The sequence below is a fragment of the Myxine glutinosa genome, chromosome 7, assembly GCF_964187855.1.
Source record: "Myxine glutinosa chromosome 7, kmMyxGlut1.1, whole genome shotgun sequence".
In the NCBI taxonomy this organism is placed as follows: domain Eukaryota; kingdom Metazoa; phylum Chordata; class Myxini; order Myxiniformes; family Myxinidae; genus Myxine; species Myxine glutinosa.
Genome location: NC_136267.1, coordinates 177,255,559 through 177,270,387, shown reverse-complemented (window position 1 = coordinate 177,270,387; position 14,829 = coordinate 177,255,559). Strand labels below are relative to the sequence as shown.

General features: G+C 47.3%; 1 long non-coding RNA gene across 1 annotated transcript in view; it reads left to right on the top strand.

The window, feature by feature from the left end:
* The window catches only part of LOC137430679 (uncharacterized), a 62,632-nt gene extending 59,478 nt beyond the window's left edge, over window positions 1-3,154 (top strand). The window contains exon 2 of the long non-coding RNA XR_010985153.2: window positions 1,989-3,154. This is a non-coding gene — a long non-coding RNA (uncharacterized LOC137430679). The remainder of the gene's footprint in view (window positions 1-1,988) is intronic.
* Window positions 3,155-14,829: the final 11,675 nt, after the last annotated feature.

Below are 14,829 nucleotides of genomic sequence, written 5' to 3'. Positions count from 1 at the left end.
TGAGCCACCTTTTCAAAGTGTAAAAAGAACTTACCTACCTCCTTTTCATTAAAGGGTGGAACCAGTCTTACATGCCGACCAATATCCCAAGAGTTCTGACTTGTTGTCGAACTAGCCGGCAAGGATAAGACTTCTCTCCATCCTCCCAGTAATTCAAGCTCCTTGAGTTTAATTTCCTTCTGATACTCCATGTCCCGTTCCTTTAAGTCCCTTTCAGCTTTCCTTTCCTCTGCACTTTCCGCTGCCCTTTTCTCCTCGAGTTCTCGTTCCTTTTCTGCTTTTCTTTCCTCTTGTTGCTGCCTCTTCTGTTCCAATTCCAACTCTTTTAATCTTTCCTGGCTCTGCAGTTGTATCTCCATTTTCCGGAGCTTCATATTTCCTTTTTCCTCTGGTAACCAATCCAATGCTACCTCTTCCCATTTTCTCTCTCCCACTAAATATTCTACCACCAACGTCTGAATCTCTGCCTACTTCATATTAACTCGGACCTCTAAGTTACAGTATTTGGCGAACGTCCTAGGTTCCGATCTTTTTAACGCCTGGAACTGTGCCTTTTTAGGGGATGTCACAACATTTTCCATGTCAAACACCATTGTGACTATTAGTTAGCCAGCCTGTTAACTTTCACACAAAAATTGTCAAATTTGGGAAAGTCAAATTTGGGAATTTTAGGGAATGTCAAATTTGGGAATGTTAGGGAATTCAATCCTGGACAAGCCCCTAATTTCTGTTATGATTTACCTCCCCAAACTCCGGTTACAGTGCCCCTCAGAGTCTCGAGAGGGAACGCGGCAGAAAGATTTGTTATATTGAGTGTTCTAATAAACCATGGGAAACCACACCAATGCAATTGTAGAACAAAACAAGAAATTGCATTGAGAACTCTCACATACACAATAATAACACTCTTAAAGAAAGTACAATGAAAATATCACTGGCATCATATGAACAATACATATGAGGATACCATGATTCCCCAATGCTCTCAAAGTAATAAACTCACGATACGCCAAACGTGAGTGGAATGTAACATTCCCCAAAATCCGTGCACGGATTCCCACACTGGGTGCAGGTCAAAGTCATGCAGAACAGCAAATCAATAGGCTGGTATTGGCACGGCTGTGGATGAGGAGTTACGAGGTGCGAGGTTGATATGGGAATTGGGCCAATATGGAAACCAACAACAATCAACACAATGATGTCGATATGGGAATCCCAATGACAAAACAAGATGCACCAAGCGGACAGCCTCTTCGAGGACAAAATGGCGAATCAGCCTGTAATGGAGGCGCCTCCTTTCCCTCCAATAATAGCTCACACTTGGTGATAAAACCTGTGACGCAGGTTTAATTGCAATCGCAATATGTGACGATGTTGCGGGCAATCCCTTTCCCGGGAAGCCTCAACTCATTCGTAACCAACATTAGAAAAGTCTGCTCGCAGCCTTGATGTGACTCACAGCTGTCTCCTCCTCTCCCTGCCGATCTCCTCTCTCTTCTTCTCCCTTCCGGTTTCTTTGCCGCATTTTTCCTTTTTCCTTCACAAACATTTATTTCTACCTTTTACTAAAGTCATCTCCATTTCACACAAAAATCTTATAACAACAATATTACCTGAAACTAAAAATCCTACAAGTAAATTAATCAACAAAGGCCGAAGTGACGAATCCAAAACAGTATATTTTATGTTTTATATAGATCTAATGTATATATATATATATATATATATATACAACACCTTGGCCCCACCTCTAATATATATACAACATGTGTGTATGTATATATATATATATATATATATATATATATATATATATATATATACACACAACACCTGTGTCCCAACACCTTGCCCCCCCCCCCCCCCTGCCCAGCTCTATTGGGTCGCCACTGTACAATGGCGGGCATATAGCGGGAAGGATCATTCATTTGACATCTCAAATACCAAATTTCATAATGATCTAATGAGCCTTTCTTGTTCTGTTGCAGATTTTGTGAAGTGATGTCGTGGTCGGGTGATTCCGAGAAGAAAAGGTGGATGTGCCGCATCATGGCTATCGCGTTCCGAGTCGCCAGGGATCAGATGCCGGGAACCATATCCCGATCCTGGGTTGCCAAGTACCTGAACAGGTCTGAGGACTTCGTCAAACGCAATTGGAACCGTGATCCCTTCGATTGCGAGATGGACAGCCGGCCCGAACAGACAGCACAATGTTTGTCTCAGGAAAGCAGGGATATCATCATTGAGTCGCTTGCCAAGGAGAAGAAAAGCATTCGAGGGCTCCAAAAGGAGATCGAACGGGTTTGAGGGAAGAAGAAGAGCTTATCAAGTATCCACAGGTTCCTTCAGTCCATTGGCGCAAAGGCTTTTCACCAAATTCCAGCACCGAAGCTGACGGAGAAGAACGTTGAGGATCGAATGTGGTTTTGTGAGTTTTTGAGCTAGTGGACCTCTGATGACTTTCTTTTCCTGGCCCCTTCTGATGAATTTTTCATTTATGAGGCTCGACGTCCCAGCTTCCAGAACGACAGAATTTGGGCTCTTCACAATGATGACATTCCACAAGAACTCAAGATTCGAGAGAAATCGAAGACAGCACGGTGCGTTGGCGTCTTCTTGATGTTCACAGTGAAAAGGCTGATGTGGGTCATCAAAGAGCAAGGACAATCATGGGACGGCAAATACCTCTGAGCCGTTGTGCTGACCCGCCATGTTATTCCGTTCTTACGGAACCCAGAAAATATCCTCAGCATCAAGGAGACCACGTTTCTGCACGACCGAGCCCCATGCATGAGCGCACTGGCGACCCAGAATCTTCTGAAGGCGAACAAGGTCGATTTTTTCGGAAACGATGAGTGGCCGGGAGCATCCATCGCCTGACCTCAACTCCTGTGAACATTGGGTTCGATACTCAAGGACAGAGTTGAACAAATGCGATCACTCATCTCCAGAACACCAGGGAAGAGCTTCTCACTGCTTTGACGAACGTCCTAGAAGAAATGGAGTTCGATCGTGACTTGTTTGTGTCTCTCTTGGAATCCTACCCTGCGCGTTTGGAGGCAGTTCGGTCGGCGGGCGGTGGGCACACCAAATATTGAAGCAAAGCTTTGAAACTGTGCACATGAGATGTCGAATAATAAAGCTTTTTCCCCTATTCGTGGTTTCTCCCTACCTCTCCTATGTTGGGCTGGGCAGGGGGGGGGGGGGCGGGGTGGGCTAAGGTGTTAGGACACCCTTGTATATATACTCAGAGGCAAAAGTTATTGTGACATGGACATTTTTTCATTGGTAATCTTGTGAATGAATTTTTGGATTTGAACCAGAGAAAGAGTGTGTTAAAATGGTCGAAGAAACGCAACCAAGCAGTTGTTGTTCGAATTGCACGAAATTTGCAAGAAGCATGACATATTCGAGAAAAATGGCCAGCAATGTTCACTTTAAAAGGCCAGACAACCAGACGCTTATCATTTCCACTCAATGCAGTCTTAAGAAGTGCAGAAGCCAGAAAAACACCTCTATTCATCGTTCTGGAACAAGTTCGACATGCCACGCCTTGGGGAAAATGACAGATGGAGAGCTATAGGTATGCTTCAGTCTGGTACCTCGCAGCGTGATGTTGCTCGTCGATTCAACGTCCATAGAAACACCATTTGGCACAGCTTCACCGAGCTGACGGTAGGACACGTGTCTACAGGTGCACAGATGAAAGTTACATCAGGCCATGTGTTCTGGAAGGGGATCGTTTTGGAGGTGGGGGCGTTATGATCTGGGGTGGGATAACAGCTGCAGCAAGAACGCCAATGATTGTAATTGAGGGGAACTTGAATGCTGTGAGGTACCGAGACGAGATTTTGCAAATGGCCGCTTTACCGTTTTTGCAACAGAACGGCCCTAGAGTGACGTTTCAACATGATAACGCCAGACCACACGTTGCTCGAGTTGTACAGCAGTATCTTAATCAGAACAATGTTAATGTGTTACCCTGGCCTGCAAGATCCCCTGATTTGTCACCCATTGAACACGTCTGGGATGAAATGGAGCGACATTTACGACGTCATCCGAATCCTCCAAAAACGCTGCAGGAACTCCGCCAAATCCTTCCTCGGATATGGAATGATCTTCCCAAGGACTTTCATCGACGTTTAGTGGCCTCAATGAGGCGGAGGTGCCAGGCCTGCATCAATGCACAAGGTGGACACACTCGCTACTGACTGTGTGAACTTGCTTGTGAACCCCCTCTTGTGTTGTGGCTCATTTGCATATGCCAGGTGCACTGTTCTTATGGACTGTTGATCGTTACCATACCTTGAAACATTTGTCTTTCCATGTAATAACATTTCATCCGCGGCAGTAAAAATTTAACACTGATTCTGTTTGTTGTTTGTGTGTCACAATAACTTTTGCCTTTGAGTATATATATATATATATATATATATATATATATATATTGTTACAGACGCGGTTTTAGATGTTATTTTACCGAGCGGTTGGTATTACCGCGTCCGAACAGTTGCTCCCCGATTAGAACCCGATTCCACCCGACGTTGACCAGATCGCACCGCAGATATTCAATCGGGAAACCTCTAAAGCAACCGAAAGAGAAGGAAAAGAGAAGAAGACAGAGTACGGAGGAAGAACAGATTTATTATACACACACAAGCAAAAAGGAAGAGCGACCAAAATTATTTACAGCAATGGATGGAAGAAGCAGTCACACAGTGCATCGTTAGCTTATTCTATTCATTTTACTTAACCCCAAGACAACGAGTAGGACAGACGACGTTCACACTTACACGGGGGATATTGCAGGCAGGTAGGGCTTGAGGTGGATTGCTGGAGAGGGAGGAGGGTCGGAGGCAGCAGCTCTCAATTCCTCGCGGTTTTTGGCGGGAAAACCCTTCGTCGCGTATCCGCTGCCGATGCTTTAGACGTCACGCGCTGGCTCGGGCACACCTGCTCCTCTCCTTCTGGTGGAGCCGTCTCCCTCCTTTCAGCGCGTCTCTCCAAAGCTGGTTTCCTTTCCGAGTACCTCTCCTCTTTGGCTTGGAGCGTTTCGCATCTCACCGCTCCTCTTGGTGTCGCCTCTTCGCTCATCTCCCAGGTCATCTGGTGAAGCAGTCCCTTACAGTCGCTTTTATAACTCGGGGCGGAATCAAGCTGCCGGCTGCGAGGGCACGCCTACCGGGTCGCTCACCGCGGTGCTGATTGGCCATGCGACCCTCTGGCTCACTCCTCCCCTCTATGACGAGGTGGAGACACGCCTTTCTTCTCCGAGATGAGCACATGGGCAATGGCGGCTTGCGGGATTGAAAACCACTCGCACCCTTTTGAAAGGAACTTTGGAGAGCGGAGATGATTGGGGAAATTGGAAGGGCCTACGCTTATTTTGTTTGATACAATGCAAAGTCAATCTAGTGGGAAACACATATTTAGCCTACATAGAATAAGGAAATACACTATTTAAAAAGATATACCGTGGCCTGCGTGTAAGTTTCATGGAATTAACTAGGAGGACGGCTGCGACCATTATTTACATTACCAGGGTGTTACCATACTTTTGTAACGTTCACATTGTAACGTTTTCACATTCGTTACACTTCCTCCAAAATTGTTACACTTCTCAAAAACCGTTACTCTTCTCAAAACCGTTACACTGCACCCTCCTTTCTTCAGGTCCGGGCCCGGGCCTACAAAACTTTAACTTAGTGTGACACGTAGGTGTAATTCCCTCTACAATTAACCTGACCCTGAGTGTGACAATCTTAAAACACAAATAAGTATGTCCCCCTATTGCATTGCACCCTGTCTAACAGACTCAAGCCCACAGCTAACCGAATTACGGATTTATTCTCAAACTATACATTTACGGTGGGGAGCATTATTTACAATGACGTGATTTCTTATTTACAACGCAACCCAGGACCTGTGGTTTTTTTTTCTTTTTAGGGAACAAGAAAAAGAAATTCCTGTTGGGAGGGAGGAGACAGCACGCATTGATTGCATCGATGCACCAGTACCAATACCACCAAAGCACCCAAAAGCACCAAAAGCACCACAAAGCACCACAAAGCACCACTCGGTGCACAGTCACCATGGTTCTTAATAAACACAACAAAACAACTGGTGGTGGTCTTCTCTTTCTCTGCTGGGCCGATGTTCTTCCCGACGTCTTCTGGCTTCATGCGGCCTACTTGGAAATATAAAAAGCACAACTTGTGTTCGTTTTTATTTAGGGCCTCAGGGGCCAACTAAGGGTGGTCCACCTGTTTGGCATAGGTGCCACCTTACCGAGGTCCGCAAGCAAGATTCCCTGGCCACTATGGCCGGTCTCCAACAGAGGTGCCCTGCCCCAGAACCTGGGGTCCATCAAGTAGTACTTGGCCGCAGAACAGCGGTCCATAAAGTGGTACATCAACGCAATGCATGCTGGTTCTGGGAATCTCGTGCGCACAATGGCCACCTCACGCACGCTCCCCTCGGCACCCAATGGCGCACAGGTCCTCAAGTGGGAGACAAAAGGGGGGAAGACAATTGAGCGAGGGGTAAGGTCACAAGGGTACACGTCAATAAAGGCAATGCAGGGTGAAGTGCGTACGGAGAGCGAAGTGAGAAAAACTCGTCCCTACCGTACGTCACCCCCCCCCCCCCCTGTCACCTACACTACCCTTGCCCTTACCCCATATTTACAAGAATTTACACCTTTACAAATTCGTCACTACTGTCACGTCTTCCCCATATTTCCCCTATACCAAATTCATCTCCACAATCCCTCGACTTCAAAATTTGCCATCACCCAATTCATCATCAATCCTCATAAGGAGGGAGAGATGGAATTACGCACAATGTCACACCCACGTCATGATGCGCCTCACAATCCAAAACATTTGCATCAAAAATAATTAAACATGGCATGGTGCGGAGTACCTGTCACCTCAGGTGAGTGGATGCAGATGGTGCGAGGAGACTCCTTCATCCTAACTATCCTCTAAATGATCTTAACACACTTTACACTACCCGGGGTCTCTCCCTGCCAATCCGTTGGCCAACTTACACTATGGGTTCTAAAAACCAATTCCCATTGACCAAACTGTGGTGCTTCCAATTTGGGGTCTCACTCCCCCGATTCATCTCCCGGTGCCCTCGCACAATTTCTGGGCTGCGACGTGTAGCTCTCCCAGCAGGTCTACCCACCTGCACACCTCCACCACTGCAGTTGCCACCCGAGCTTACCTAGCTCCTCACCCTAACCTAACTAACTGGGGAAGGCCCTCTCGCACTCTCACCCCCTCAGTGCCCTCTCTGGCACGGGCTACCCGGGTCCGTCCTCCGGATCCTCGGGCCCCATCCACAACAACTACTACCGGATCCCAGAGCCCACCTGCGGCCTCACCTGGCCGACATCCTCACAGTGGTGGAGTGCCCAAACCAACTACACACACTAACAGGCTACACGCCCAGCCATTTCCACAACACTAATGCACCCATCCAAAGACCATTCTTTCACCCGCACCACAGATGCCAATATCCAACCACAATTTACCTGTACCCTCTACCTAACACTTACACTACCCGCCCCGGGTATCCGTGATGGGGGTCCACTCTTCCCCCATTCACACCTTCGCACCATCCACTCCACTCCACAATTTCCACCATACTCACTCCACGACCATCCATTCCAATACTCCAGATATTTATTCCATACACCTGTCCTCCATTCACCTGTCGTTGCACACCTGTGCAATCACACCTGGTGCCACCTGCACCCTCCTTTCTTCCTGGCCCATTTGGTCAACACCACACGCAATCACCACTACTCCCTCATACACTGCTCCACACACCTGTTCAGTTGCACACCTGTGCAATCACACCTGTTCAATTCTCAACCACACGGCATCATCTCATCTAACTACTCCCCTCTGAAACTTGCGCTTCCCAGTCGTCCCTTTAAACTATTGCGCTCCCACGTCATTATCATCCACACTAAACTACCTGCGTCCCCACTACAGGTATCAGTCACTAACTAAACTTAACGTTACCTAATGTCATCTTCGCTAGATCCCTACACACGATATATCCTAACCCACCCGGGCTAGTTTTCACTGCCATCAACCCCATAATCTATAGCGCATTTGCCCCACCTCCGTGAGGGATGGTGGATTTGCCATCCCACCACATCGGGGGTCTCTCCACTATCAATTTTGCTCGTCCAAATTCCAACCAATTCAAAAATTTTCCATTTACTGCCAATTCTACCCACTATTATAAATTTCGTATCAAATCACTACCATCATCATCACAGTCCGCTATATCCTAGCCTCGGTGCGTCGTGACATCATTAAACTCGGTTCGTAAAGCCGAGCAATGAATTCGGGTGGTTTGGTCGCCTGCAGGTTGAATCCGTCCGGCTTTCGGTTCAAGGGAGGTGGTTTGGTTGGGCCGAGATTCCATGCACCATCTCGGCGCGGCACCTTGCGGTCCCGGGCCCGATGGCTCAATCTCCCCCGGTCGGAACCCCGTCCCCACGAGGGGGCACCGTACCGCTTCCCCCCACTCGCCCTTGAACCGGACCGGTCGCCTCGCCCGACAAAGCCCGGACTCGACCGTGCGGGGCGGGGCCAAGCCCGAATCGGCGACGACGCTTCGAAGAGAAGCGACGCAGCATCGACCCGCGCCGGGCCTCGCACCCAACAAAGCACCCCGCGCCCCGAGTGCTCGCATCGGCTATCCGTCGCCCTAACCGCTAACCCGGTTACCGTCGATGCTTTACTTGCATGCTCACACGCATACGCTACCCCTTTCACCCTCACAAAACCCGGCGTTCCAACGCCGTCCGTACATTCCACCAACGCTCTCCTTGTTACACACCACACCTCTCGCGCACACTCTTGCGCACACTTTGGTCCACACCTCTCCTCCGTTACGTCCTCCGTAACACTCACCATGGGCGTGCACTCTTGCATCCACCCACTAACGCGCTCACCTGGGCTCTCCCACACCCGCGCTACCACCAACTCAGGTGTGCTTCCTCGCACACGTTCCACCACCACCTTACTCTCCGTGTCACACTTCGTACACCCCGACGTGCATTCTCGCTCGCACTCGGTTTCACACTCGCGCTCCGATGTGCCCTCTCGCACCTGCGCCATCACCAACTCACTATTCGTGTCACACTCCGTACACCCCGACGTGCATTCTCGCTCGCACTCGGTATCACACTCGCGCTTCGTAACACGCTCACCCCTTGACGCACACTTTTGTTTCACCCGCGTGCCATTTCCACTCACACGGGACCCTTCACCAACGCCCGGATGCTTCCTCGATCCCAAGCGCGCGACAATTCTTTTGTCGCTAAACATCCTCTTACAAAATCTCCCAGCACAATACACAACAGCACGTCTCACCTTCGGGGTTCTTCTTCCTCCCTGCACCAAAACCTGCAAACTTCCATTTGGATTAAGCACAGCATCGTGATGTGAGCAGGGACTTTGCACATATTCCATTTCTCCCTGCAATTCCCGGGCTACCTCCGTCATCTCTTCAATTTCAATGCCCACTTCCGCTTTTTCTGTACTCACCTCGACGACCGTTGGCTTTAATAAAATTCCCTCTACCTCATCGGTCGCCGGCTTTTCCAAACCCCGTGTCGCGATTTCTACCCCCGTCATTGTACCCGCGCTTTCCTCCGCTTCGCTCAACCAGCGCTTTTCGACCTGCGTTACTTCCTTGTGCACCCCTGGGACCCTTTCGCCCAACTTGCGGTCTCTGTCCCTCTGCTCCCTTGCCTCTCTATCGGCCCTCATTCCGTTCGTTGTTGCTTCAATTTTGTTTAACAATCGCTCACTGTTAGCCCTCATTTGCTCACTCTGCAGGTTGAGGGACGCCTGCATTTGTACCATAATGTCGTTTTCTCTCTGCATTTCCACCATGAATTGGGCCATGAAGGCTTGCATTTGGGCCACCGTTGGTAGTACCAAGGGTGCGGCCGCAGCTGCCCCAACCTCGTGCGCGAGAGCGCCATTTTGCGCGCCCGTAACCTCGTGCGCGAGGGCGCCATTTTGTGCGTCTGAAACCTCCGCAACCACATTGCCATTTTTCTCCTCCTCCCTTTCTTCCCCTAAGTCCTGGGTTACCCCTAACCCGTCTATCTCCCCCACCGACATCCGATCGCCTTGATTGTCCATGGCGCGATCTCCAAAATTCGGGTTTTATAAAACAAAATAAATTTCGGCAGCTTGTAATTTTGAGCGCGTTAAGCGCGCTTCGGGTCCGATCTCACTCCTCGACACCAATTGTTACTTAACACAATTGGTGTTCCAAAATTTGGGCCTAACAAATTTAGTCCCAGGTCCGAATCCGACACTCCTGACACCAATTGTTACTTAACACAATTGGTGTTCCAAAATTTGGGCCTAACAAATTTAGTCCCAGGTCCGAATCCCACTCCTGACACCAATTGTTACAGACGCGGTTTTAGATGTTATTTTACCGAGTGGTTGGTATTACCGCGTCCGAACAGTTGCTCCCCGATTAGAACCCGATTCCACCCGACGTTGACCAGATCGCACCGCAGATATTCAATTGGGAAACCTCTAAAGCGACCGAAAGAGAAGGAAAAGAGAAGAAGACAGAGTACGGAGGAAGAACAGATTTATTATACACACACAAGCAAAAAGGAAGAGCGACCAAAATTATTTACAGCAATGGATGGAAGAAGCAGTCACACAGTGCATCGTTAGCTTATTCTATTCATTTTACTTAACCCCAAGACAACGAGTAGGACAGACGACGTTCACACTTACACGGGGGATATTGCAGGCAGGTAGGGCTTGAGGTGGATTGCTGGAGAGGGAGGAGGGTCGGAGGCAGCAGCTCTCAATTCCTCGCGGTTTTTGGCGGGAAAACCCTTCGTCGCGTATCCGCTGCCGATGCTTTAGACGTCACGCGCTGGCTCGGGCACACCTGCTCCTCTCCTTCTGGTGGAGCCGTCTCCCTCCTTTCAGCGCGTCTCTCCAAAGCTGGTTTCCTTTCCGAGTACCTCTCCTCTTTGGCTTGGAGCGTTTCGCATCTCACCGCTCCTCTTGGTGTCACCTCTTCGCTCATCTCCCAGGTCATCTCCCAGGTCATCTGGTGAAGCAGTCCCTTACAGTCGCTTTTATAACTCGGGGCGGAATCAAGCCGCCGGCTGCGAGGGCACGCCTACCGGGTCGCTCACCGCGGTGCTGATTGGCCATGCGACCCTCTGGCTCACTCCTCCCCTCTATGACGAGGTGGATACACGCCTTTCTTCTCCGAGATGAGCACATGGGCAATGGCGGCTTGCGGGATTGAAAACCACTCGCACCCTTTTGAAAGGAACTTTGGAGAGCGGAGATGATTGGGGAAATTGGAAGGGCCTACGCTTATTTTGTTTGATACAATGCAAAGTCAATCTAGTGGGAAACACATATTTAGCCTACATAGAATAAGGAAATACACTATTTAAAAAGATATACCGTGGCCTGCGTGTAAGTTTCATGGAATTAACTAGGAGGACGGCTGCGACCATTATTTACATTACCAGGGTGTTACCATACTTTTGTAACGTTCACATTGTAACGTTTTCACATTCGTTACACTTCCTCCAAAATTGTTACACTTCTCAAAAACCGTTACACTTCTCAAAACCGTTACAATATATATACACATATGTGGGTGTATATCATATTAATTTATTTAATTCATAAACCGGAAGTGCATCATGAAAGTGTTTAGCGGAACAGGAACTTAATTATAAACAGAGGGCCTGTGCATTGATTTTTTTGTGCTGGTGGATTCCTGTTTCCTGTGTAAATTCTGTGGTGATAACATAAAATAAAAAGTAAGTTATTTGAAGATAATGAAAAGATAGGTTAAAGGTGTGTGTGTGTGTGTGTGTGTGTGTGTGTGTGTGTGTGTGTGTGTGTGTGTGTGTGTGTGTGTGTGTGTGTGTATGTGTGTGCACGCGCTTTCTGGTAGTGTGCATGGTTTCTTCTATCTTTTTCCATCTCTTTTTTTAAGAGGAGTAGCAGCCAAATTTCGTCCGAATCCGTCCACAACTTTTTGAGATATTTTGTTCACAAACCAACAGACAGACAGATGAAAAATCGGTCAGAGACCGAGGACTTGCCGGAATGTACTTTTTATCGGCCATTTGGATCAAGTTTTTCGCTTTTTCCAAGATGGCGGCCGAACCATGTGACTGATGACGTCATCATTATTTGTTTTCTAAACTAATTTATTCCTAGATTATCCTCAAAAAATTTCATCTTGATCGGATGAAGTTTTGTACTTGTCGAATTATGACGTCATAATGGAGGCACCTATGACATCATCATTAACATATTTTATTCCCCATGGAGAGTTCTTTACAATGAGCCATGTCTGAATTTTTTTCTATTCAGCACTTTCGGAGATATAGAGGTGCAAAGTTTTTCGGTTTTTCCAAGATGGTCGGCCAAACCACGTGACCGATGACATCATCATTTTTTTTTTTTTTTTTTTTGTTCTCCATCAGTTTATGCCGACATGGCGCTCAAGAAATTGCATCTTGATTGGATGAAGTTTTGTACTTCTCAAATTATGATGTCATAATGGAGGCCTTGGGCCTAGAGAGTTAAAAATTGGGCACAGCCTATTCCAGGGTAGGGTATCCTGGGTCTCCTACCATATAACCCCCTTTCATTGAGTTGGCGACGGATGTTGCGAGTTGAAACTGTCGTACCTTGTGTTTGAAGGTGAACTTGAATCTGGTTGGCAGTTGATCGAGGTGCTTTTTCCACCATTCGATCAATTGGAATCTCAATTGGATCAATTGGAAGCATTCAGAATCATTGGAATCTCCCGCGATAAAGCTAACTCCAAGGGCCTTTCACTCACTCACCGCAGGCAGGTTGGTGGTCTTCCCGTCTTCTACCGACTCCTCTCCGGCCGTGCCCCCCCATCTCTCTCTGGGCTCTGTCCACCAAATATTCCTACAGGTCGCACAAGACCTGCCTGCAACCCTTTTATGGTTAAACTGCCAAAATCAAGACTCTCTGCTCACCTTCACTCCTTCATTCCTCTTTTCTCCCACCTCTGGAACAAACTCCCTCACTCTCTTCAATCCCACTCCTCCCTCCAGGTCTTTAAAACAGCTGTTCACCACCATCTCTCATCTTCCCCCATCCAAAACCTTGATCTTTTCAACCCCCGCTAATTTCACCCCAAATCCACTTTTTTGAAATAGCAACTTTTGTCCTGGAAGTCCTTGGTGTCCTTGTGTTTTATACTTCTCCCCCCTTCCCACGCCTCCTCCCCCCAAGCCCTCTCCCTCCCACACATCTCCCGATGTCCCTGCTCTCAAATGTTGTGTTTGTGTGCTTCCCCTTCTCTCCCCATCTTGTCTACCGTTCCCTCTTTTGATATATTTTGTTTGTCTGTTTGATTTGTTTGTGAAATAAATGTTAGCTCTTTCACGAGCCTTGATTCTGTATCCAAAAAAAAAAAAAAAACAAAAAAAAAAACCATAATCCTATCCAAGTTCCTCCTGATGACCCATATATGTCCATTTGGGTTGCTCCTGATACTCCAATGCTGTGTTTGGTCAGTTATTTGATTAAAAATTCTCGTCTCCAGATCAGGATCTTCACCAAAATCGAATCAATTCAACCTTGTCGCCCAAAGAATGCGATCACTCATCTCAGCACAACATTAGCGACCTGAGTGGGTGACAAAATAAGTCAAATCAAATAGGAAACAAGAAAGAGCCCGAACGAGTTCACCCAGATGGGTTTGTGTGGTGTTTATTAGGTGCTGTGTTTGTGTGGTTTATTGACGTATATTTATGTTCAATCCAATATGGCTGCCGAACCACATGACCGATAACGTCATCAATAATTAATTTGCACATAAATTTTGTTTAGATCACGCTCATGAAATTTCAAACTGATTGGATCAATCGTAATACTTGTCTAATTATGACGTCATAATGAAGGCACCGATGACATCATCATGAATACATGTTGATCCCCACAGGAAGTACATGACAATGAGCCATGTTTCAATTTTTTCCATGGAGCGGTTTCGGAGATAGAGAAGTAAAAAAATTTCAGCATTCCCAAGATGGCTCTCGTACCACGTGACCTATGACGTCATAATTATCATTCAAACATTCTACAGGAGATTCTGGTGAATATTATGGTGAAAATTTCGTGTCAATCGGACCAACGGTTGCAGAGAAAAGCATACTCATTCTGTGCGGTCAAACGGACAGACAGACAAGCAAAGAGACCCTCTCCTCTGGCGAGAGTAATAACATTGATCCGCCATGGAGAGAAGATAAGTTGGCACACACCCAACCTGCCCACCAAGTTTGGTCCGAATCCGTCCATAACCTTTTGAGATGTCCTGCTCCCAAACAGACAAACATAAGTTACCTCCGTCCACCTTCAGTGGCGGAGGTGATTACAGTGTGTTGATATTTTCCTGCTTCCTGTAAAAAGGAAACTTTCTTCAACGTTTGTGATAACAAACTTTTATTGATTTGTCAAGATTTGTTGTGCACCTTTCTCAATGTATTTCAACATTGGTTGCAAGAAAAAAAACCAGCAATGACTATAATGGATGTGTGTTTTTTGTGTGCACACAAAGTTCGTCCTCGCATTGCCAGTCATGGCCTTGTACAAGGGGCATTATTGGCAGAGCTTTTGCAGTTGGAAGCAGAACATTTTGTACTCATGTACCATTGTACCATCATGACCTGAGTGCTCAACGTCCGCTCAAAGCAATTCCTTCTATCAAGTGAAGAACGTTTTTTATTATTTGAAAACAAAA